Here is an 18,483-nt window from a genome sequence, read left to right on the forward strand (position 1 = left end):
CATGGCAGACATTCAGAGGAAGTGTGGAGAAAACACAACCGCAGTGTTGTTGTTGAAATAACTTCTCTAATTAATTTAGTGGGAACGCTGGTTTGGCAGCACCCACAGAGACCATATTTTTGGACTCGCTGATGACAACAGAAGATAGCATAACTGTCAGCAAATTACGCACTCGGATCCCTTCCTGCTTCTCTACTCTCACTCCGCTCAGCGCATCAAAGTTTCTCCATCAGGACTGAATTCAAATTCATGACGGCACGCTGGCAGATGTGTTACATCTTGACCTTTGCTACAGTACATTAAAAGCCACGAACGGCATGTTAAAGATGTAAATTCACCTTCAGTTTCCTTGAAGCAGATGAGGAGCTGTCATGGAGGCGTTTTGCCAAGCTAATAGCTCTCCATCTCTCCATCTCCAGCATGTTTACAGAAATCACCTTGGTGTTCAGAACATTTTATAATATTTCATATAAATTGGATAAAGCACTTAGAGGCATTTTAACAGATACTTTATTCAGGCATCTGTTTATCATTTTAGATGAGGGCAGAAATATTGTTTAATGATCTACTGAGCCATATTCATGATTTAAACATCTTTTACATGCCTTAATATTACCCAGATGGTTGAGAGGCTACCACAAGTAGTAGTCACGGCATACACTGCCAGTCAAAAGGTTTTTCAGCACCCTTTACTTTCAAAGTATATCAAAGCATTTCATATATATGTATATTTGCATTTGCATTTAACATTAGCAGAGTTTAGTTGCTTTTTTCTGCAATATATTTACAGTATATGCATATGTGTGGATTTCAGGGGGGATTCAGGGGACATGTCCACCTCAATATTTAGTCCATGTGCATTTGTCCCCCCTAATATAAACATAGAAGTAGCATGGGACTTTTATTTTTACAAAATTAAAGACATTCACACCATAAATTGATGTAGAAAGGGCACAAATTAGCTTTTAAACATTTACCAGAATGCGGGAAATCAAGTGTTTTACCCCCAAACCCCTCATTTCATATGCATCCCACCCCATCCAGTGTTGAAACAAAACCTCAGCCCTTGAGTATACATGTATGTGTAGCACATAGCCTCAATTGTTAGACTATTTGTCTGCTAGAGGCGCCAGATTAGGTGCTGAAAACTTTGATCGGCAGTGTATGAATTGCAGATAATTTGCTCAACATTGGTGAAATGCTTGAAAACACCTCAATGACACAAGCCGAAACACTTTGTGTTGCTGTCAGCTGGCACGCCGTTGAATGCTGCTATTATTGTCGAGAGTCAGCAGGGAAATATCAAAGTGGTTCACTTAAATGGTAAAATGTTTTGTGATTTTGGTGGAATGCCTTCTTTTCGTGCAAACCGTTGAATGAAAAGAATCCCCCTCGCATTTGTAGATTCACACTGCATAAACCAAATGAAAAAGAGTCAGAGTGGGAAGATGGATGACCATCTGTTGTTGTTGGTGTGCTTCTGTGTGTGTGTGTTCATGCTGTAAATGGATGCCATTGATCCATTGGCAGTAGTATCAACATTAAAAGAACTACAATGTGCTTTAGTTTAAACACACGATTGAATCATGTGGAAATATAGAAGAAGAAGAAGAAGATAAAGGCTTGATCTCTTGGTACAATATGTGCCGTGTAGTTAATCCAGAGTCCAACAGCATCCAGAAGACCACACAATGTAATCAGAGTGTCTATGTGAATATTGAAAAATTAAATCTTAATCAAATATTCAATGAGACAGAGGAGGCATGGTTCATTCGCCAAGCTGAGATTAAATTCGTTACACTGCAGGAATCTTGGCCAGTCAGGGATTCATTGATGAGTGTGATGCCTGAAAGCTGAATGATTGATGACTTCAGGGACGTTTGAGCCGTCAAGACATGTAAATGAAATGCCTGTGATTAACATGTCAAACAGAACAATCATAAGAGAAGCCAAATAACAGTGACACCCTTTTTTTCTCTGTATTTTAGATTCTGCCGTGCTGATTTGTGTCATGTTGCGCTGCTGATTTATTACAAAAGTACTGATGGCTGATGCTTTAGTCTTAATGTACCTGGATTTTTACCTGATCCTGTTTGGCGTGCTCGGCTGTGCTGCACCTGTGAATCTCCTCCACGTCCTGCGGTCAGCAGCTGCGTGTTGATTGAGACAAAATTAAAGCAGAGATCTCAGTATGTTTTGTCACAGTTTAGCCCAGAAAGTGTCACACAGTGCGAGCAGCAGCCCCACGCACCCTACTGTCAGGCATCCTTTTATCATCTGATCTATGAGGAAATTCTCCAGAGGCACAGTCATACAGGAGCATGACAGGAACGCTTTGCACTTTGAAGTAGAGTGACATTATCAGTAAGTATGGTCTTGAAATAGCATCTCTTCTCTCTCACTCCAGTCCCCCCCCCCCCCGTCTCATCTGATCTCCGACTTTCTTGCCTCCGTCTATTTTCCTCTGCCGCCACCCTCATTCTCCTGCTCTTCCCTCTCTTGCTTTTCTTCTCTCTTCTCCATCAATTTCCTGCTCAGCGACTCACCCCCATTCCCATTTTTGCTCCTGCCTCTCCCCATTTTCTTCTCTCACCTTTTATCTCAGCCATTCGCCTGCTTTTTTCTCCTCCTCCTCCTCCTCTTGTTGTTCACCTCACCCTGTTTTGTCCCACTCTCCATTTTTCCTATTCCATCCCTGCCTGTTGCCCTCTCACCTTTCCATCCACCCTCCTCCCTTTTTTTCACTCCCTTTCTATCTCCTCGCTCCCCTCACTCTCGCCCTTTGCTCCCTCCCCCACATCGCTGTGGAGCGTGCTGTTGGCTGCCTCTCAGGGAGGTCGAGAGATCAGGGGCAGATAGAGATGGGCTACCGGTCAGCGTTAATGACACACAGGCTGAGGGGCCACTGAGGTCGCCTCTGCTGGGACTGTGAGGTTCCAGCCATCGCGGAGAGAGATAAATAGATAGATGGATGGGGATGGATTTGTCGCATGAAGGGGAAGGAATGACTGAGCTTCCCTCCCTGCACACACACACGGGGGGGATCGTGATGAATTTCCGCTGGGATGATATCTGAAATCATTTGTGTTCGACAGTGAGAATGTGTATGAATAATTCAATATAAACACGTTCCCCCGGTGTGAACAAAGAGGACAAAGGAATCTTTGAAATCAAGACATCAAACCAATTTTGCCTGACAACCATCAAAATCCTCAAATGGGAGCGCTGGCAGTGAGGAAACTACACAGGTAAACCACACTCCCACAAGACTGGCACCTGAAATAGGAGTGAAAGAAACTGGGGCAGTAGTAACATCAATGTGAATTACTAAGTAAACGAGCAGATAAAAATAAATCATAGTGAGGAGGAGATTATTTGGACGACGAAACATTAAAGTAAAGTCAAGCACCCTTTGGATTCCCTAATTAATGGCCTCTCAGCAGGAAGTTGCGGTCCCTTACTGCCAAAGGAGCCTTTATCTACTCAACCATTTGTCATTCCAGTCAGCACCAGAGAGGGAACAGGCTGTACACAATAGCTAAAAGTACCTGTTTGATGTTCTAGGTTTACAGGAATAAATGGGGTTGCTCTGCAGGGGCTATGCAAACAAATGAAAGCCTGTTGGTGTGTGTCTGCAGTGACTGGAACACTGCACCCAACAGCAGGTGTCTTTAGAGCGGCTGGCCTCGCAGATGACACACAGCTGATTTTAAAGAAAGTTTGCCTCGCACTACCACGACTGGTTGCAGGTCAAATTTCCTAATTGTATCCCTCTTTCGTGCAGATTAACGTCTCTGCGCTGTTGGGGTGAAATTCTTTCTTTGAGTTACAGACTACAGAGAAAACCAGCAGGTAAAAACCTTATCTCTTCCTGGCATGGCATTTCGAAATCACCCAAACTGCATTCATGCATTTAAGAGTCCCCATATTGCGCATCGACCAACAAATGACCCTTCACATATAAAGCAGCACCTGCTGGCCAGTAGGGATGCCTCTCTCACACCCCTGAGACTCTCTCCGTCCCCCTCACCCCCTCCTCCACCGCCCCTTATTACTCCTCCACTAACCTTCATCCTCTCCCCTCCTCCACCTCCACCTCCACAGTGTGCTCCCCTAGCTTCCCCTCCCGCTGTCTCTGTGGTTATCACAGAGAATCGGAAGGATCTACCCTGACATTTGATGTGGCACAAAATTGGATTTCCAGTGTGATTCTCTCCCCAAGCCCCTCGTGGAGTGTAATCCACGCTGTGACTAATTGAGTGGCATGCCAACAGCCTGAGTGTGTAAATGGATGGCTGCTGGTGAAATGTGTCTGTGACCTTGCTCTTTTTTTTTTTTTTTTGTCTGATGGCCTGTGAGTTCATTAGACAGAGAAGGACACACACACACAGACGCACACAGACACACACACAAGTCCTGGGTGCTCAGGATTCTCCAATACAAAGACACATTTTATCCTTTGTCAATGTCATCTCCTGTTGTTGCCTATTGAATGTGACCCTGCATGCGCTGTTGTCTGACCGCCTGTGACATTCATAACTAATCTGAGCAACAGAAAATCAATTTTCCTTGTATAACACAGAACATATCCTATAGACCGGCTGAACTTGTGTGACGGGGAACATGGATTACTGTGTTTAACAGTGACATTAGCCCTTGTGCATAAGCAAACCTGTAATCTAAGGTGGGAAACAGAGGTGTGAGGTACAGATGTTAACAGGATGACTCACCACAGCTATGTCACCTGTCTGACCACCAGCATCCCACAAGGCATTGCATTACCCTGGCAAATCCCCTATGCAGACAGAGGAAGAGCTCTAGAACAATGACGCCACAGACAAAAAAAAAAAAAAAAAGCTTCTTATTTTTCTCGATAGGTTATCTTTGCACAAAATCCCTACACTCTAATCTCAAATCTCTGTCATGCCCTCTGCTCTGGGGACCCCGAATCTGATTTGGATTTGAATAATTGAAGCTGTTTTCCTCCCCAGAGGACTCGATACAGCAGTTTTCTCTTCATTAAAAACTTTCCACTAATGCTGCTGTGTGTGTGTGTGTGTGTGTGTGTGTGTGTGTGCGTGTGTGTGTGTGTGTGTGCCCCCTCATTTACAGTGAGCACTCTCCTTCCACACCCCCGCTAGAATATACACACCCACACAAATTCACACAGACAGGCTGGGATATAGAAGTGTACACTGAACACACACACACACACGCACACCCACACATACATGCACACACACGCACACACACACACACACACACACACACACACACACACACACACACTCCCGAAGGTTTGCTGTGACACATTATAAAAAACATGATAATTACTTTGAACAAATGAGATGCTGGCAGCAATTTAAAGCGTAATGGCAAGACAGCACGCGACAAAAGGCACTAATGAATGAACTCAGAGATGGTTGATAACGTGGCATACGTACCTGCAGGATTTCATTCACCCAGACTCTCCCTGCTTCCTCCCCTCTGCTTTGCCTCTCACCCCTGCCTCTCCCTCTTTGTGGATGGTGGTTGTGCCTGCCAGCCTGTTTCCAGAGGAGAGAGTCTTCACCCTATCGAGTCGGGGACCGGGGCTCAGCTGCAGAGACTGACATCATCCCTTTCAGAGAGGAGGTTTTCCCCTCCCGCTATCTGCACCCTCTCTCTCTCTCTGTCTCGCTCTCCCTCTCTCTCTCACCCTAACTTAGCCACTCACTCACTCTGTACAGTAGTATACTCCTCCTATCTCTCCCTCCCCTGCTCCTGCCTTTTTTTTATTTTTTATCTCTCCTCCTATTCTCTCTTTCATTTGGTTCCACATATTGCTACTATTTTTCAAAGCCACCACATGTGAGAGACGTTGGCACTAAAACTGTGGCTCTATACACAGTAACAAGTGCTAAACAAGGACTTCACTATTTTATCAGCAGCCTGGACTTGTACTGTATTTTACCCCTCATAATCACGCATGTGAATCTGTCATGCCAGAGGAAACTTATCCACTAGGAGTTTTCCATTAGAGGCTTTATTAATAGATGTGGTTGCCTGCAGGTCTTTCACAATTATCTCCCCTTCTTCCTTCTTCTCCCCGCATCTCCTTTCCATCCCTGCTAAAGATCAAGGATTGGAGGAGTACATCAAGACCGAAGCCTAATGGGCAGCCTGCGTTCACCTATCCAATTCTTTTAGATCTGCGGGAATGAAAAAGGAAAGGCGCTAAGCAGAGGGAGCCTCTTTGAGTCTATTGAGATGGATGCCTGCTGTGGTGCCTGCGGTGGTGGAGATCGGTGTTGCTGTCCATGGTGCTGATTACAGCTGAAGGAGACATCACTAAGGACAGCAGTGACCCTGCAGACCCACAGAAAATAGCCTTGAACAGAGCAGGGAGGAAAAACCTGTTTCAGCTGCTGCAGGAACCTTAATAAATGCACACGCACTAACTCGCACGCACACGCACACACAAGTACGTCAGTGCACACACCGACAAACACAAACATATAGAGACTTACATCTACCTCCCAGCCTCCTCCTCTGTGTCCCGCGGGCATTTCTCTGCGTCTCAACTCATTTAGGCTTACATTCATCATTGTAAGGTAACAGTGGCAGGTGGGATTAAAATGGATTAGCCCTATTAAAGAAATGTGTGGTGCATATTACACTCAGACCCACACACACACACACTTGTCCGAGGAGCCACATGCATTTAAAGGCAGGCATAGCACTAGCTCCTGTCCTTAAACACAAATGCAGCAGAGTATATTAGAATGCACATACATGTCTGCACACAGACTGGTAAAGGCACAAAGCAGTGAGGTAAAGGGCAGACAAGGCGGCTTGATGATGACATTCACGGCGGTAGAACAAGCGGCAGAAGTATAGATGCTGTGTATATTGCTGCTTTTTCTGCCACTCACACTGTGGACTCCTTTTTGTTGTCTTAACTCTAGTCTCAAGAGGTAGCTTTTAGAATCTCGCCTCCTTGTTTCCATAGTGACACTTTCCCTCCTTTGTGCGGGAGAGTATGTGTGTATTTCAGAGACACACAGAGAGGAGAAAGACAGGCGTAGGGAGGGAGAGAGGAGGGGGATGACAGCGAGATAACTTGGTTCACTTACATTTATTCACTACAAAAAGAGAAAAGCAGAGAGTTTTCTGCATCAGGGAAAGCCTCCTCTGTTCACTTTTCATTGGCCGTCAGCAGTAAGCTGTTTGACTCTTTGACTAATGGCTCTGCAGCAGCTCGCCCAAAATAAAACTGTTGTTGCTTAAACTGTGATACCGATGACGGTGCGTGCTAATTTTGTGTGTTCATTCCTCAGAATGTTTGTGAGAGTTTTTAATTGATTAAACACTGTGCTGAGTGCAGATTGTGGGGGCATCTGACAATATAAACCTCACACGTTCAGAAAAACTGTTCAAGTTTAAAAATATTCTGTTGAAAAAAATACAATCCATAATACATAAACACTGAACTGAAACCCATTTCTTTCTTATCTACCTGGTGAAATAGTCCACAGTCTTTCTCTTCTGTGAGGCTATTTTCTCACAGACCTTTAAAAAAATATATATTTATACTCCTGAGATATGGCTTTCCATCAATTGTGTGGGCATATTTGAGGCTGTTATGGGCATCTGAAAGCATATGGCAATGTCCTCTCTTAACAGATTACTTAATTAGAAAAGTCTGTAAAATATCCTCAAATTTTATTCATTCAGTCACATAATCTGTAAGTTATTGCACAACTTTATTGGATGTAAACTCAGGAAGCAATAATGAAAAACATCCAGAATGACCTTCAAGGGTACAACTATTACCTAGATAAAATACTACCTAATCTAAATCTGTGGCGCGCTGTGTGTAATAAATTATTAATTATGGATATTAAATGGCTGAATTTATCACTTTCACAACAACCAGGGTGGATTTGGGAGATTGATGGCAGGAAAACAGCTGTGTGCGTGTGTGTTGGGTGCGTGTGCGCCCATTTAAAAGTGTATATATATAAGATTTTAAATCTCCTTTCGTGGCCCAGTAGGAATCGGCACAGAGAAAATACTTAGCCGAGGAGCAAATCCCTTCTCCCCATGCCCTCCAGCATCTCAGCCAACAGCGTTCCACATCAGTGAATCAGTATCAGGAGCAAGGACACTGGAGGCTCGGCTGAGACGCAAGGGTTGACTACACATAAGGGGATTGTCTAAACTGAGACGTCTGCCATCTTGAGCTGTCACAACTCTTGTGTATAAACAAGGATACACCTGACAAACTTAATGAAATGACGGATGGGGGTAAATGGAGCCTCCAAGAAAGGCTGAACTTTTGTTTCCCTTCTTAATCATCCACCGTCCGCGTAACGCAGCACATTTAAAACAAGGCCTGAAAGAGCACCTGCAAACTTTTGTTGTTCTCACACAGTATCTCAGCTGTTTTAAGTACAGTACCTGCTCTCGACAGCTTCTGAATGCCTAACAATGGTTCACATGGCAGCAAAACATGATCTGAGTGCAATGGCAGGGTGGTATTAAATAAATTGGAGCTGTTCCCCATGAGTGGTTGGAGGTAAGTGGTGGTTCTTGACATTTTTTCTGGCATTGTGAGAAAGAGAGAAGAGCCAAAAAAGAGCAGTGAGGAAAATGCAGAAAGTGGTGAGACGAGACTGTTCGTGTCAGCGGTGTTGACTGATGCTTGAGTGGCTCTGAACCGCTCTCAGCAGCAGGTTGCAGTCGTCTTAAGCCCAGTATTGCTCAGCTGCTCCATCAGCCCAGAGTTATCTCCATAAAAAGCTGGTCTATCACCCTGACAGTGAGGCTGAGGTGGAGGTGTAGCACTCCATACCTCACCATTTCAAATTACTGTAACCTACCTGCTACACACTTTAGAGGGGCCACGTTACCTTGTAAGGATTTGTTATCACCGAGATATTGAAGTTGCTCGTCCATGTGATTTCACATCTGTGTGTGCGGGCAAGAGTGTGTGCGACTCCAAGCAAGTGGCGCATGGCCATAGATGACTGTGTAGTCTTATCTTCACTTTTCTATTTTGTCTTGAATCAATCCCCAGAGTGTAACAATACCTATTTCTCTCTGTATAATTGGACTGGATGACGGGCACATCTGAAGTCAGCGGATGAAAGCCTCTCCTGACAATGGTGTCTGGCCTGTGACATGACTTGAATGAGGAAGAGATAACGCTGCCACACACACACACACACATATATACTGTAGGTGCCCAAGACATAGATAAGCAAAAAAGCACAACACCCACACATGCATTTACTTACTCACTCATTTGTCACATAAATCAGAACAGCCAGCGAGCACAAAGAGGAGGCAGAGGAGGTGAAATGATCTAATTTGTACAATGATCTCAAATCTGCCCTACAATACATCTCATCCGTGTAGTCGGAAAGAAGTTGCAGATTGAATTTATCGCAGCACACACTAAATATTTGCTATCAAATTCTGCATTCTGCTTGCTCTGCATAACGCCAGTGTGACAGACTGTAAGTTTGAATAGCTGCCAGTGAAACAAATTATTATTCAGTTTCCCCTGTATTCTGGCTCGCCTATTTATATCTGCGTGTGAGGGTGTGAATGTAAAATCCTACATCCTGATGCATATAAACCCACACACAGGCGCACACACATGCAAACATGCTAACAGGCTGTGAACAAAACACAGCGAGTACGTCTCAATAAAGCACTCAAGGAGGTATTTGTTGAACCAGATTCCCAACTTGTGTCCCCAAAAGCACAAAACGTCTCTCTCTTAGTGTATTTGCTGTTCGCTTTGTCGCCACGGAAACCACCATTACCCAAACATCCCCACGCTGGTGGACACTTACATTAAAAGTGTCTTCCCCTCTCTGCCTGTGTTAAGCCCCTCACTTCCATCTCTTTCCCCTGTCATCACTTATATCGTGCGGTCAAGCAAGTAAGACTGTGCTCTTCTCACAGTCGCTGCTTTTTATTGTTCTAAGAACGGATCTTATAAAAGAAAATAAAGCCAAAGGACAAAAAAATCTGAGAGTATTCAAGATTTTTCAGTTGAATTAAAGCCACTGGTGGAGCACTACGTGGTGCCTGAATCAATAATGTTACAAGGCAGAGAGTGAAATGTTTTCTCTGAACAAAACATTGATTTATCTCCCCCAAGTTGGCTATATTCATACTCTCTAATGACACCCTCTGTGTCACATCATATACTATGACAAAGGTTTGTGTACATGGATGTACAGAATAGGTAGACGACTATATAATAGCAGCCATAAATCAATATGACACAAAGTCAGAAAGTGATTGGTTTTCTTTTTGTCCTCTAAACCCCCTCTGCAACCCGAACATGGCCTCACGGAGTACGTCTCTCTCAACCCAAAGTGTATAACACAACACTAATTTGAAACAATGATTTATTTAAGTGAGAAAGTTCTGCAGCGTGTCAGCCGAAAAAACTGCAGACTGGGAAGATGTTTATGAATAAATAACAGCAAAGCATTAATCATGCACCAATTTAATCATATAAACAGAGAGCAAATTATTTTTCTCAAGAATATTTTTGAGCTTTATCCTTTTACCAATAGCTTATTTATAGCAACCACTGATACTGCGCTCTCCGTGTAGGCAGCCCGTCGACACATTAACGTGGGCATATGTGCAATTGAATACACCTGCAATAAATACTGGAGCTTATAAAGGCGCATTTATTCTGAGGCTGCCAGACAGGTGTTGATTCAATTCTTGGGTAAGTTTCTGAAGTTGCTTTGAACTTCATTTTAATGGATTTATGCAACATTTTTTCGCTCCCATTACATACCGGACAAGACAAAATGCCATGAACACCTTTTAGCAGTGATACTCAGCTTATGGTCTGCAGGTCAGATCGAGTGCTGAGTGAACTACTTCTAATTCACAGTGAAAATAAATTGATTTACACTGGAATTTTAATATACTCTGAATACTCTGAATATAAAGAAGTGCCAGAATGCATAAAAAGCAGCAAAATAGAGCTTGTTTATTAAAAAAGTGCCAGGGGAGGATCTCCCAACAGAGGTCCAGGCTAATTATTTATATATTAATTATTAATGTTTCTATATTAGCTGGCCCCTGGCCCCCTGCCGCTTTGCAAAAGTGGTCCCCTGGTAAAGCATGCTGATATCCCTGCCTCAACACAGGTGACTTTCTGTGTTGTTCTTATTGTCAACAGCAGCTTAATTACAATGAACATGGGTACTATAGTCTATCTGAGTCCAACATACACTGCACTGCTGGCATAAACACTCACTAGCATCAAATGTGTGTTACAGTAATCCACCACGGAAAATAGTTCCCAATTAATATGTATGTAGCTACTCCTGTTTGCTAAAAAAAAAAAAAAGAGGTATAACCCATTTTTAAAGATACACTTATCAGAATTTGTATGCTAACAATGGATCAAATGACTATGTGTGATGTGAAAAGCTCATAGAGTAAACCCCCAGAGAACTATCAATTGAGGATTACGGAGCATTTTAAAGTCTTTCAGCTCTCTGTTTTGGTTTTCTGTCCCACAGCTTTAGTGTGAGGGTTTGTCAGTTCCAGCTACAGCCACTCATTTTGTTAAAGTGGTCATTATTACAGGTTATCAGCATCGTAGATAGGGGTTAGGAGGGTCCTGATACAGTGCCCATTAACATCAGGAGATGTTTCGTTAGGCCTCCTACAGACTGAGATTTTAGGAATCTTACAAGTTTAGTGCAAGCTACATTGTGCGACATGGATCTAATAAACTTGGGTGCAACATCAAGTTTGATGTATGCAGACTGTACGATGACAGCGCATACAGAATCGCAGGCTATGACTTACAATGCAATAGCTGCCCATACTGAGTGTGCAAGGACGCTGCACGGGTTATTACTTCTGCAACTGTGAAGCACAACATAGAGGGTCCCATTATTAAATAACCTTAAGTTTTGTGGGCACTTTTATAACAATCAGCTTACCTTTAAAGCCTAGTTGTGAGTTAAATTCGAAAGCTACAGTTATTACTTAATCTTGGTTAGCGGGGGGTAGACAAAATAAGGGGCCTGACTCCAGCTCTCTACTGACACTAGCAGAAGAACATAACGGAAACTTGAATAGACTCGAGCCTGATTCATTTATATATTGTGCCCCTCCTAAAATGAAAATACAGGGGGTAAAAAACGAAAAAAAGGTAATCAGCAGAATGCCCCCTTTAATAATAATTCCCTTCATCCAACACAAGGCAATCAGTGAGAAAGAAATGTCCAATGTCCACTGCTTCAAATGAAAAACCAGGCTTGAGGTAAAAGCAGAGCATTGCAAAAAAATAAAAATGTCCAACAAAAAGAGGAATCATGCTCACTCAGTTAAAAACAACAACAACAACAATCCAGTCCTACTTGGCAGTTGGCTCAGTTCCTTTCTGGTCCTCCACACACACACGGTCAAGGAATTAGCAAAAGCATGAGTCCATTGACGTTTATTCTCCTTCCAAGACAAAATCAAGAAACCCCCTCAAACAATTCCCTGCTCCTTTGTTTGCTAACGGCCACACCCCTTCACCTGTGTGCAACACACCTGAACCCAATTAACTCATCAAGATAGAGCAGGGGTGAAAGGGCGACACGGCAAGACAAATGGAGATTATATACGAAGGCTATTCTATTTTAAAACCCACTAACAATCCTGTACATGTCTCTCCCCTCTCCTTTGTGGCGGTGTCACACTATGTACTGTAGTGTGTTTGTGTGCGTGTTTGCTAGCTGCTAGGTTGCTCACCTGGCAACTGCAACTCCACCGATATTTCCTTCCATGCTTCACCATCGTGGTCAGAGCTGGAGGACACATCATACAGGCAAGGCTTCTGCTGCCACAACTCCACAAGGTTTTCCTCTTTGCTGGAATCCCTCACATTTTTAGCGTGTTTTTCCTCCATGGCGAGCTGCTATCCAACGTTTATTAGCGCCAGAGTGTCATTTCATGCTGCATTTCGATTGGTTGATTAGTGGATGTAGGTTGTAATGGCAGTCACACTGTGAGATGTCTTTTATGTCACTCAGAGGCAGAACAAGTCCTCCACCAATCGCCAATTAGAAAATCAGTGGTTCGATCCCCGGCTCCTCCAGTCTGCATGTCGAAGTATCCTTCGGCAAGATACTGATCCGGTAGTTGTTCCATATTGGTGTGAATGGTTATTGAGTAGCATCCTCGGCCACCAGTATGTGAATATGTCTCAGTAGCGTAAAAAGCGCTTTGAGTGGTCAGAAGACTAGAGAGGCGCTATAAAAGTGAAGGTCCATTACCATTCTTTGATTTCAAGACCGTGACAACCATCTTTGAACCTCTGATCAACATTTTAGAGCCATAACCAAAGATATTGCCATGTTTCTTTCACATTGGAACAGCCCAGAATCATACAGTGTATACTGGGCTTTAGGTTTATGCCCAAAGACTACGTGGTTAGGTTTGGGAAAAAATCAATATGGTTTGACTTAAAATAAGTGCATCACACGATGTTACGTATTTAAGATGACAAGGTCTGTACAATTAAAAGTTAAAGTTAAAATTACTTAGTGTTGACTTTTGTTTTCACATGGGTCACAAACACCGGTCTCCTGGGTGAGAGTCCTGTGTCTGACGAATCCACCACCTCAACCAACCTCGAACTTTCTCACTCTTCATACTAGTTTTATGTCAGCAGACTTCTCCATCTCCGTATAACAATAAACACAACCATTTAATTCCCTGAAAACAGCATTCTGAGCATAGTAGTTGGTGTAGTAGGACCCTTGCACCCATGTCTATGATGCTGATAACCACGTATAACACCTATTTAATCGAGTGATAACTGTTCAACCTGGTGCCACAGCAAGCACTAGGTTTTTTTCCTTTTTGTTTAACAAAAAAGTTGTGGTTAACCCAATTTATGTTACCTCCCCAGCACCAAACACAAAACAGACAAAGTTAGCAGCTAGTTAGAATCCAAAGTAGAGCTAAAAGAAGAATCAATAATGGACACAAACCTAACTTCAAATGAATGCAAATGTTGCTCTGCTGGATGTTTAAATAGGCAAATGCTTGCTAACACATTCACCATATTAACTTTCAGAGGTGATAATGTGTCAATGATGTGTTTTCAGCCCCCTAGAGGCCAAAAAAATCAATTAATGATGCTTCTAAGATTTGAGCAGGAACCAGTTGGCTCAGGGCTGAGTGCCACACACAGGGTAGGGCAGTCAGAGAGTACCGATTAGCATATTGTTGGTTTTGGTCTTTTCACAGGATACACTGACAGTAAGAAAAATACAGAATAACACCTGTCTTATTTTTTTTTTTTTAAATAATGCAATCCAATGCAACACCTCCACAAACAGTCTTCAAAATGACCTGGATTCACTCAACACCTCTCTTCCACTGCAGCCACGACGAGGCAGCATTTATTGCACTGTTGTGTTGGGTTATATTAGACTGTGAAGGTGTTTATTATTGTATCCAGGTAAAGAAAAATCACATCCTGTGTTATATGTATGTATGTATGTTTGAATTCGTAGGTGTTCTTTTAAATGAGGGGAGCAATGGGAATGCTTTAATGATTTCTCCCACAGCTTAGTGTATCCATCATGATATGCCCCCCTGACACATTGGTCAGCAGCAGCAGGTGGTATGATGTGGCGTAAGTGTAAGTGGCTTTCAGAATGCAGGATAGCCTGTCAGCCAGAGGCCCTTAGGGGAACAGCTTCACACCATGTCTGGTTGCAGAATGGCCTTTACACACTCCCCCTCTCTCTGTCTCGTTCCCCGTGTGTGTGTGTGTGTGTGTGTGTGTGTGTGTGTGTGTGTGTGTGTGTGTGTCTGAAGTCGACGTAGAAGCTCATCTCTCTTGTTTTGTGTGTGTGTGTGTGGTAAAGCAAGAGAGGGAGAGGGTGTTAGTGCGTGGGTGTAAATCTCTGTCCGGCAGCACGTTGGGATGGGTGTTTGGGGACTGGTTGGAGAGCTGGCTCACAGGAGCTCAGATTGATGAAGTGATGGTGATGGATGGAGGTAATAAAGCCCTGGATGTCCTGTCTGTTGCCAGTGATGAGGCTGGTATGAATCACCCGTCTGGGGCTGCTGAACATGACGCTGCTCAATCCCCCGGCCTTCCACCCTGCCACGCCACTCCGTCCCTCCATCCCTTTATCTCTCTGCCTGTTGACTTACCATCATTACCAGACGATTGCCGCCTGAATGGAACAAAGCATAAACATTCACCAGCATGCCATTACTGTATCAGTCTGTGCTGATGCATACTTTGAAAGATATTATGAAGCTTGTTTATTCATCTCGAAAAAACAGCGCGTGCACAGTTCAAAGCGCTGCACGCTGTTCATTAATTTTGTGTCCAAACATCACTTGTTGAGTGATTGCAAGGCATGCGAGAAAAAAATCCAATCAACTCAGTCAGCCACTCCTCATGAATAGGGTCATTTGAATAAAGAAGGGCATCTGAAATTGCAGTGTTTGTGTCAACATAACAAGTTAATGATCTCAGATGATAATTGGTAGTTGGATGCTGGGGCGCTGTGTTGTGGCCCGTGAGGTTCAGTGGCAAGGACCTCCTGTGATAAAAGAAGCAGCATGAGGGCTCTCAAAGTGGCACGATGCTGTAGGCAACACAATTCATCACCGCTTCATGAATATTCATCCAGCTCTCTGTTTCCTCCAGGGCTGGTGAAAACACGTCTGTATTAAGTCTCTTCTATGTGTTGCGGTTTGAAGACACCTGAACCTCCTGGCCTCTCATTACCACACTACGCTCCTGCTGCCCCGCACTCAGCTGCCTGCCAGGGAGAAAAGCCATGCTTCATTAAAATAAAGAGGAAATTCTCTCGCTCCGTGCACTAACAAGGCAGAGGTCAGACAGTCAGATGATTGTGAATTCACCCCCTCTGCACGCGTTCACGGGGGTCAGAGATTGTGATTGTGATTGAGCTCGCTCCGGAGAATGTCCACAGGCCAAGCGGGGCAGATGGATTTTCCAGCGTGGGTTGTGTGGTTTCTGCGTGGAACCAGTCTGAAGCTTGTTGTTAGCAATTTAGGAACATTTGCTGTGTCTTTTCCTCCCCCGTCTTTCTCCCTGACAGGAGCCCAGAGTGCCACGGATTGGTTTCTGGGGCATCTTTTCAGCGCTTTATCAGACCTGCAGGCTTCTCAGCGCTGTCCCCAGATTACAGTTTAGGGATGGGGCGCTTGACTGACAGGCCTTGGCCTCAGCGGTCCCTGGGGGGAAAAGGAGGGGGATTTGTGATGGCTGCACTGACTCGTACTTCTCTTACAATTTTCTCCAGGCTGGTTTCAGACTGTCAGGCTGAGAGAAAGCTCTCTCTGCATAATTCATTAGATCTCCTCTCTTTTTCACTCTTGGCTGCTATGTGGCAGGCACCGTAGCCCCATTGTTTAAGAAGAAAGAGTAATAGAGCTTGTCACAATATGTTAACATAGTTTATTGTTCCCAGCAACAGCTTGGAAACAACTTAACTTCCTTTGAAGCAGGCTATTCTGCATACCCAGTGTGGAATAATTATGCAGGAAACAGAAGATTCAGATGGGCCATTAGGATAAATCAGCTAATAACACGTGCCACTTTTAATTTATAATTGGCTAACAGCATTAAAAAAAGACTCATTAATGATCATCATAACTACAACGCAAATAAACAACTAAACTTAACCAACACAGGATACAGCCACACAGGTTGCCTCGACACCAAGCATTGTTTTGCAGCCAATTATCCCAGCATTGCCTGCATATGACACATACACAGGCCTGTCCTTTTGAAGCTTGTATACTGTCTCTGGTCATGATCTTGCTGGCATTTATTTCTTGGAAATCTGCAAGGGAAAATATCTCATATTTGATGCTACATGACGTTCCCTTTCACAGAATGTGACTAAACAAGCACATCCTCCACCACACAATCCTACGCGTTGAAGCCAGAGGACAACTTCTGTCACCGTGGCAGTAAAGACAGGCTGGTGGAGAGAGACTTGATATGAAACTGTGCCAATGCAGAGTCATCTTGACCTCTAAAACACTCAGCGTGGAGAGAATGTGCCAAAAATTTCACAAATATGTCAGCAACAGTGCTGTTTTTAGATATTTTGTCTCAGTGTTAGTATCATTTTGTGAGTCAGAGTCCAGTTGTTCAGAAGTAATCTGATCGGGTTTCGGCTATCGGATAGGATCAGATCTTGCAAATGGGTTGTTCAAAAGCCAAAGAAGGATTCTGAAATCAGATTAGATCATATAATGTAAGCTTGGTTTTGATCTGGATCAAACCTTCAGTATGTGTTGTTCAAAACTTTTTAGTAAGATCAGGATACCCTTGATCCAAAAAGAAGATGGCTGGATTCAGGGTGGATTTCAAGAACAAAATGTGATAAAACTTTTAAATTGGTCAAATATATGTACATGTATTTATATTTTGCACTTGATTTGTTTGACAGTTACTGTGATAAAGTGGCCATTAGGCCACCTATTAACCCTTTCACTACAGTAACCTTAAAAAAAGGATGTTGTCACCATAAAATAAGGGTGCTCCAGTCCACTGTTGCCTTGAAAAAACAGCGCAAAAGTAAGATGGATTACCTAATTCTGGACAGCAAAATCAAAATCTGGATCGTTCAGATCAACATTACATTTTTTGAACAACACAAAAAGTACTCTTGCGCCATTTTGTTAGAGCAACACTGGACTGCATCACCCTAGACTCACAAGTCAGTCTTTAGACGCTATCAGAAGGCAGAGATCTCTGATTGTCTGGTGGCGAGACTAGCATCACCCTGATCCAGATACAAACTTTCCAAGATTAAATTCGGAGAACCAGCGCTGTTAATGGCACTACACATCACAATGTAGGCAGTCTGCCAACAAACACACTGCTATTACCACTTATCACCATAAATGCTACTAAAGAGAACAAAATGGAGATCTTCGAGATTATAACTTTGAATAATTTTAGTTTGATTTTGACAGCCATTTTTTCTGGTTTCTGGCTGAGCCCTATTTTATGAGGGGTAACATCCTTTTTTTTAATTTTACTTTACTGTACTGAAAGGCTTAATAGGTAGCCTAATGTCTACTTTATATATCTTATCACAGTGACTGTTAACACATCAAGTGCAAATATAAAAGGATATATAAAGAAATGTACATATATTTGACCAACTTAAATAGGACTAAATTTTATTATATTTTAATCCCTGAAAACTACCTGATTTCAGCCTTCTGTGGGGATCAGGATTATCCTGATTTTTTGGATCTAAGGAATCCTGATCCAACTAAAAAGTTCTGACCAACATATACTGAAGGTTTACCAAATCTGGATTACATGATCTAATCTGATTTCAGATTTCTTTCTAGCCACAATAGCCACAATCCAATCAGATCATGTCTGAACAGCTGGGCCCTGATGACACAAGGAGTAAAGGTTTAAATGCAACAATC

Source organism: Epinephelus moara, chromosome 20 (genome assembly GCF_006386435.1).
Source record: "Epinephelus moara isolate mb chromosome 20, YSFRI_EMoa_1.0, whole genome shotgun sequence".
NCBI lineage: Eukaryota > Metazoa > Chordata > Actinopteri > Perciformes > Serranidae > Epinephelus > Epinephelus moara.